This window comes from Talpa occidentalis, unplaced genomic scaffold (assembly GCF_014898055.3).
Source record: "Talpa occidentalis isolate TD23 unplaced genomic scaffold, MPIMG_talOcc4v2.1 talOcc4.7, whole genome shotgun sequence".
NCBI classification, from domain to species: Eukaryota; Metazoa; Chordata; class Mammalia; order Eulipotyphla; family Talpidae; genus Talpa; species Talpa occidentalis.
Window position 1 is genome coordinate 72482927 of NW_023605083.1, and position 6694 is coordinate 72489620.

A 6694-nucleotide genomic window follows, 5' to 3' on the forward strand; every position below is an offset into this window, starting at 1 on the left:
CGGCATTCTCTCATGGTCTCATTCTCTCTCTTCTGCTTCTTCCTGTTTTCTTGCTTGTTCTCTTTCTCTTAGTTCCATTCTGCGACACTGCTCTTATAAGCCCTGTCTCAGCCCAGGTGAATCCCACCTACATAGTCCCACACCATACTCCAGGTGCCCACCATCAGTCATGCATTCAGGACCGTAGGGATCCATCATTAATCCTAATGGTGGAAGAGCAAGCCTGACAATCATTTACCCTAAAATGTTATAGTGTTAATTAAAAAAATAAAAAAATTGCAAAACTAGAATAGTTTTTAAAACATTAAATACATTTCAAAAGAAATTTGCTATTTAAATAACATCAAAGACAAAAATAATGCTAGATAGATTTCTTACTAGATCATGGTAAAATTCTCAAGTTGCAGAAGTTTCCTTAAGGGCAGACTCCTCTGCCCAATTGGCTTTACTCCCCCAAATGAGGTTCTGTAACACATGTGGGAAAATTGCAGTAATTTGTATCTCTATTTGTAGGTTTTGTTGGATGGTCTTATCTTGTCTGAATTTCCCAAACTGTCCAAATCATCTTTCTGTTTGTTCTCATCAGTATGTATTTCTGAAAGCTTACTTTCTGGAGTCTGTTTTAATTGTAATCTCTTCTTGCTAATATCAAGCAGGTTTTCTGCCAAATCCTGAGATTCCTCTGTGATTTCATAATTAAATTATTTAACTTTAATATGTGTTTCATGTTGTCCATGAACACACTATCTTTTTTTTTTTTTTTTTGTAGCAGGAGTGGGGTTCAAAGAGCACACTTGTCTTGAAGTTAACTTTCTCCAGGTTTTTTTAGTGTGGTGAAATGTTGCTTCCTGTCTAATGCAAGTGTTTCCATTTCAAAGTTATATTCACCTTTTCTATTTCATCTTCAAGGTCTTCAATTTGCTTGTTCTGGAGTTTGTAGGATAAAGAAAATGTCAGGCTTTTCTGCCCTCCCACCATCAGAATAGATGATGGATCCTTGAGGTCCTGAATGTATGCCTGATGGCGGGTACCTGGAACAGGGTGTGGGCATAGGTAGATGGGATTCACTTGGGCTAAGACTGTGCTTTTAAGGGCAGCGTCATGGGGACGCCAGTAGAAGCCGAAAGGAAGCCGAGAGCAGAGAAGCAGAAAGAACGCCAGAGAGCCCAGAGAGAGTGCAGATTTGCTGGGGGCTGGGAGGCCTGCCAGCCTTCCGGCCCCCCAGCACCCCTGCCTGCCATATGCCTGGTGAACCCCAATAAAAGACCTGCAGAAAACCACTGAGGACTCTGACTCCTCCTTTACCTGGTGTGCATGGGATCAGAAAACCTGCACTGTGGTCCTGTCCTGGCCCCTACAAGTGTTTTCTTTATTTGCATCAACCATTAATTTATATTCCAGGAGTTGTTTGTGTCCTTAGTCTGAGAAACAGGGTCATGCAGTCCTTGGGGGATGCTGCTTGGATGCTGGCTACTTGTGGTGGTCCACTTTATCCATGGGACTCAGTGGGCTCTGCGGTGGCTTGTTTCTAGGATTCCTTGTCTAATTCTGACTGGGACCAAGAGTGGCCCTGCAGGATGGGCAAACACACACCTCGGTGAGGGTTGCTTTTCTTGCCAGTCTGTAAGGGCAGGAACTGGACCACAGTGCAGGTTTTCTGATCCCATGCAGACCTGGTAAAGGAGAAGTCAGAGTCCTCAGTGGGTTTTTTGCAGGTCTTTTATTGGGGTTCAGGCATATGGCAGGCAGGGGTGCTGGGGGGCCGGGAGCCTGGCAGGCCTCGCAGCCCCCAGCAAATCCTCACTCTATCTGGGCTCTCTGGCGTTCTCTGCTTCTGCTGCTTTGCTTCTCTTCGGCTTCTTTCTCAGCTTCTCTTTTGGCTTCTGCTGCTGCTTCTGCTGCTGCTACTGGTGTCCCCGTGATGCCGCCCTTAAAAGCCCAGTCTTAGCCCAGGTGAATCACATCTACCTATGCCCACACCCTATTCCAGGTGCCCACCATCAGGCATGCATTCAGGACAAGGATCCATCATCTATCCTGATGGCGGGAGGGCAGAAAAGCCTGACATTTTCATTACCCTACACAGTCCCAAGGCTATTTTAAAGCCCAGTAATAAATTTAAGCATGATCATTGGCTTCCACTAATTGCCATGTACACTCACTGCCCCTTTTTTAAGGGAATAAATGCAATACCTCAAATATTGGCTATATTAATAGAACCTTAACCAGACCCCCATAACAGATCTCCTGGAATACCTGATCCCCTTGAGGGGTTTGCAATCTACCTCTTGGAAAATGCTTATCTGTGGGAAAGTTTGAGACCTCATGCTCTGGCCCTTTCTGATCTCTCTAACCACATATGTATTTGATCCCCTAATAAATTGCTTACTATTCCTAAGACATATCTTGATGTTTGAAATCCCTCAGCTCTTCCATATTGTGAAGTGCCACTTCTTCGTGTGACCACATTTCACCTGAGTTGAGGTCACCTTCTCTATCTTCTCCTGTTCTCTAAACCCAAGGGTTCCCAGGATGTTCTTCAGAATGGTGGACACTCTATCTTCTTTTCTAAGTACAGTGGTTAATCCAGCTAACAAATGGCAGAAAGTAGACATTCATTTAATTTTGGCTGAATGAATGGCAAGTTGAAAGATTTTTAAGTTCCTAGGCTGAATTTGCACGAGTGTATAGCATCTTCCCCACACCAACAAGCAACACTTAGACACTAGCAAGTGTGGGAGAATTTGAGTCACTTGAGCTCAATTTTGATGCTATCTAACTGGAGATAGCAGCAGATTCCATGGTAAAGGGCTCAATCATGATGGTCCTCAACTTCAAATAACAGTCATAAGCCTAGGTTATTACCTGGTCCCGGGAATGACTGTTTATATAAATCAGAGGCTCCCAGGAGTCCCGCCTAAGATTTAATCTGTGAGGTAGCAGCCCACAGAATGCAGGAAACCCATTTACTCACTAGAGTACCAATTTATGACAAAGCATATAACTCAGGAGCTGCCAGATGGTTTTATTAACCTCCTAAAAGGAAAGGTCCATTCACCTGGCTGAAAATTGAAATCCAGTAACAGAACAACCAGTGTAGGTAAAGCAGAGCAATTCTTTATTGTCTTTCCTGACAGTAAAGAATGGGGAAACTCATGTTCCAAAGCACCTTTCTCCCTGGGCTTGTATGAGGTGAGTTTATAAAGCTTTGGGGTAATGGGTGTTTCCTTGTGTTCTGGGTGGAGAGTAAATTGTGCATGTGCTTTTCCATTACATGCCTATACACAGGTGGAATGTCTCATTTTAATGTTAAGTCTCCACTCTTGAAGGCTTGCTTTTAGTATTATAATGAAGCAAAGGTTGCCTTTAGTTTACTCCAGTCCCTCTTTCTCCAAGAGAGCTAATTAACTCACAGATATAGTTACCTCACTCATCAACATCCCCCTCCCTATAATAGAACATAGCAGGTACAGATAACACTTTCTTACCCGGCACTTACAATGGAAGAAGTGCGGTGGGCAAGGTATTGGGGAAAAGCATGGAGTTCCACACCCTCTCCGGGCATGCCATCTCCCTAACTCTCCATATGTTCGCCAGCTGGGAAGCTCTCAGAAGCCTCACTCATTGGGCTTTTATAGTGATTTCATTATGTAAGTATAATTGATTAACTCATTGGTTATTGAACTGCACCTCCAAACTCTCTCTCCTCCCATGAGGTCTAGGGAATTGACTGGAAGTACCAACTCCCAAATCTCAAGGTCGGCTCTCCTGGCAACCAGCACTTCTTTAGGTGCTTCTAAAAAAGTCACCTCATTAACATTTATCACTCTAAACACTCAGGGAAAATGTCAAGGCTTTTGGGAACTCTTAACTAAGAACTGTGAAGAGCTGTAGAGTAAATAAGATTTCAGGCTTTTTTCCACCCTCCCACTACTGGCATGGAGGCCCGCAGCTAAGGGGCATGGGCCCGGGCTCATGTGCCTTTGATTATGGACACCTGGGCCCAAAGAGCAGGGGTGTGTGCATTGTAAATGCTCACACCTGTGCCCAGAGGTGAGGGCTAAAGGCAGAGGTGGCAGCACAGCAAAGAGGACCACATGAGGCAACAGAGACTGAGAACACCAGAGAGAATGCCAGAGAGAGGCCAACGAAGAGAAAAGATTCGCTGGGGCTGGGAAACTTGCAAGCCTCCAGGCTCCCTGCACCCCTCTGCCTAGCCCATGCCAGCCTCCCTGCCTGGTGTGCCTGTGTAACTGATCTAGCATTAAAGGCTTGGAAAATCTGTCAAGGGCTCCAGGACTCAATCTGCCCGAATCAGCAGTGAACATGCATCGTGCATCCTTGCTCTAGAAGACCGAATACGTAAGAGAAATATATTTTGGTCATTTGAGTGACCAAAATGTATGTTTCTTATAAATCATAATATAGAAAAGCAAAAAAAGAAAAGAAAAACAAAACCTAAACCAGACAACAACAAAAGAAACTTGAATACTGAAATCGAATATCTACCCACGTTGCTTTTTTGAAAGCAGCTAAAGAGATGAGCTTAAGTAACCATGTTTATGCCAGGTGGTTCTGTTTCTTGCCCATAAACGACTAGGATGAATCACAAATAGCCATAATGAACCAGGCCCAGAGCTCTATATCAAGAATTTGAATCAAAAGATCCAGAAGCTATATATAGTCAGGATGCTGTTGGACACTAAAGTTACGAGGTCTCACAAAATTGGGGCACACTCATTGTCACTGTAATCCACTGCTACAGGCAAGCCAAGGGCATGGAGAAAAGAAACTATGGCAAGCAGAGTCAGCCCTATTGCAGAGGGGGAAGTTTAGAGGGGAAAGTTTGGATGGGAAAGTTGACATCAGTGATTCCCGGGCATCTGAGATTGAGTCTATGTTCTGCTTTACCTAGATTTTTCTCCTTAAACCAGAAAATCTGTGAAATAGAGCTCTACAACTCAAAGAATGTAGTGTCCATGAAGCATGAGAAAATTTCAGAAATTCTGAATGGTAGTTGATTGACTTCCAGTGCTTTTGATTAGTATCTCCTCACAAGTCCTATTGAAGTGCAACCAATATATTCAGAGAGAACAGTATTGATTAAAATCACTGGCCACACATTTTCAAATAAATGTCATTGTAGGGTTGTTGGGAGCCTGCTGCCCTAAAGGGAGCTGGAGTTTTTGGAGAATACCTGTTTACTCTGCATACGGAGTTCCAGGATGTTAGAAGTTCTGCAAACAGAACTTCTTCCCAGAATTGACTCCTGTTTTCTGAGGATGTACTTGGCTTGTGCTCACGTTCCCCACTAACCAGGAAAACTTTTTTTCAGCAGTAACTTATTAATCTGTACAAGCAAAAAACACAATTGTGTGCTATTTTCTTGTTCCTTTATTCATATCTTCAATAAAAGCTTGGACTGGGAGAGTGAGAGGCAGAGCTGCGCTCAATGGCCCACTCCTCAGCCCCCTTTTTTTTTAAAGATTTATTTTTATTTGTATAAGAATGGGGGTACAGATGTGTAAAGGCAGGACTGGACATAGTGCAGGTTTTCTGATCCAGTAGACCGGGTAAAGGAGGAGTCACAGTCCTCAGTGGCTTTTGCAGGTTTTTTATTTAGATTACCAGGTACACGGCAGGCAGGGGTGCTGGGGGGCCAGGAGGCTGGCAAGCCTCCCGGCCCCCAGCAGGTCTTCACTCTGGGCTCTCCAGCCTTCTCTCGGCTTCTGCTTCTCATGCCTCTTTCTCTGCTTTCATTCATTCTTGGCTTCTTCTTGGCTTCTACTGGCGTCCCCATGACACCGCCCTTAAAAAACCATGGTCTTAGCCCAGGTGAATCCCATCTACCTATGCCCACAGCCTATTACAGGTGCCCGCCATCAGGCATGCATTCAGGACCGCAAGGATCCATCATCTATCCTCATGGCAGGAGGGCAGAAAAGCCTGACATTTTTCCTTACCCTACAAGGCCAGATTCATGGGAGGGTGAGAGGATTCACTAGAGACAGAGCAGGGAACAGAACAGGCAGACTGACGAAATCACACTGCTGAGGGGAGCAGCGGGCGCAACAGGAGAGGTCTGCTGCGCCATGTGGGACCTTCGCAAGTGGCTGGGATCGAACCGGCGCTGCAGAGGCTGCGGAGAGCTTCACAGCACAGCACTCAACCACCTGCGCCACCAAGGGAGGCTCCCCAGCCTCTTTCTGTTGCCAATTCATTTAGACTCCAAGTCTTCATTAATGGCAGAGAACTTCATCCGCTCTCCTGTCTGCAGCATAGGTAAGTGATTTTCAGGCTTTCCTGGCCTCCCCCCATAAGGATTACGCTGCCTGATGGCGGCACCTGCATTTTGTTACAGTGTTATATTTAGTTGTATTGTTTACTTCTGTGGGCCATGGATGCAGTATTGATATATTCACCAAGAGAAGCAGAGGCAAGAAAAAATAGGAGAGAGAAGGGGAGAAAGAGCACCAGAGAGTACAGAGTGAAGATTCGCCAGGGCCTCCTGGCCTTGGGCACCCCTGCCTGTGGTGTACCTGGTTTCAGTACTACATGTAAAAGCTCTATAAAAGCCTGAGAAAGCCACCGAGGGCTCCAGGACTCTCCTTTACCCGTCTGCTCCAATCATGGAGAACCAGCTCTGTGGCCTTCCTGGCACTACAGTCTTAATACACATTTCTAGTTTAAACAA

General features: G+C 45.1%; 1 pseudogene; it reads right to left on the reverse strand.

The window, feature by feature from the left end:
* Positions 1 to 396: 396 nt before the first annotated feature.
* LOC119231439 (centromere protein H-like) lies at positions 397 to 3565 on the reverse strand (annotated as a pseudogene).
* Between the last annotated feature and the right edge of the window lie 3129 nt (positions 3566 to 6694).